The sequence below is a fragment of the Oncorhynchus masou genome, chromosome 9 (genome assembly GCF_036934945.1).
Source record: "Oncorhynchus masou masou isolate Uvic2021 chromosome 9, UVic_Omas_1.1, whole genome shotgun sequence".
Classification (NCBI taxonomy): domain Eukaryota; kingdom Metazoa; phylum Chordata; class Actinopteri; order Salmoniformes; family Salmonidae; genus Oncorhynchus; species Oncorhynchus masou.
The window spans coordinates 21,585,536-21,586,943 of record NC_088220.1 but is presented as its reverse complement, the minus strand read 5'-3'; positions in this window follow the sequence as shown (position 1 = coordinate 21,586,943).

Genomic DNA, 1,408 nt, shown 5'->3' with positions numbered 1-1,408 from the left:
GAATCCATACAACCATACGTTCATAAATCCATAGCATAACAGTAACCCTGCTCTGTACAAAAATGAACAAACTAAAAACTACAGCATGCCTGAAATAAAACATCTTCTGTCTTGCATTTTCTGTTTCCAACATTGTCCATCTTTAAACTATCGGCATAACGTCAGTGAGAGAAAAGGCGATTTACTTGGAATGGTAACCTTGTTCTTCCCTGACGTCTGACCAACATTGTAGGCTACATCGTTTAGGGAATAGGTAGCGTTTAAGCATTTATATAGTTTGAGCCTCGAGGAACAGTATGTCATTAAGCTAATGTATGGCTAACTGTTTTGCAAATTAATTTTTATTGTCACACAGTGTAAGTTTATATTAATGTAGCAATGCTGCATTCCACAGTTAAAATGGATCTTACTAAAATGTTGCCAGAACTGACAGTGATTATTCCATATCTGAAAAAAAATGTTGGTTAACGTTATTGAGCAATTTTATCTCTAAGGCTTGAACATAGGGATCTGATCTTTGGGAAATCGCTCTACTTTTCACAATAAATTTAGCCAATTGCAACATAATAACATTAGACTTTTAATTATACTCTCAGAAATATAATTGTATCAAAAACACATGATTTTCCTTCAAATGTTTATCCCATTTGGTAAATAAAGGTCTGTAAATTGTAGTTCATCTATTTCATGAAGTAGGAAGCACAGCCATGATAAGTAAATGCCTTCTTTCTGTAACAAACCTTTTCAACTGTTGTTGTCTGAAGCTGTACATTAGTTAATATAATCTCATTGTCTCTCTTTTACAAAAGGGAGTGGTGGATGATACAGAGAAATGCCACTCCAGGTGACGTTGGAATGACTGAAAGGTCACATAGGACAGACTACCCAAAAGATCAAAGGTTAAGAGGCGGTGAGATGTCACAGGTCTGCAATAAACTCATGTCAAAACAATGGATTCCAATGTGTTTTTGTCAGCTGTGGGCAGTCAACAACAATATATATTGTATGGTACATGTGGTCCAATCCTTTACACCGTAGCACATAAACCAGAATGCACCTTGTCATTCTGTACAGATATAAACAACAAGAGGATCTATGGATAAATGTTCTTCATGTCCCCTAACACGTGTCTGCTACACTGCTTTAAGACACCAACAAGCTGAAGGAAGGTTTGAACATATAGAACATACAGTTGAATGAAAGCTACCACCTGTTGACCTCAATTTGCATAACAACAACGTGTGGTGACCCGAAGGTCAACCTGCGCTACTCTTAATGACACCAAGTGTCTGCCAATGGTCTGCAGTCACAGACACAAGCCGTTTAGATTACAAACAAATTATACTAAATTATTCAGCTAATGGGAATAACATTTCAGATGTCCAATCTATGACGTATTGTCGTAGTT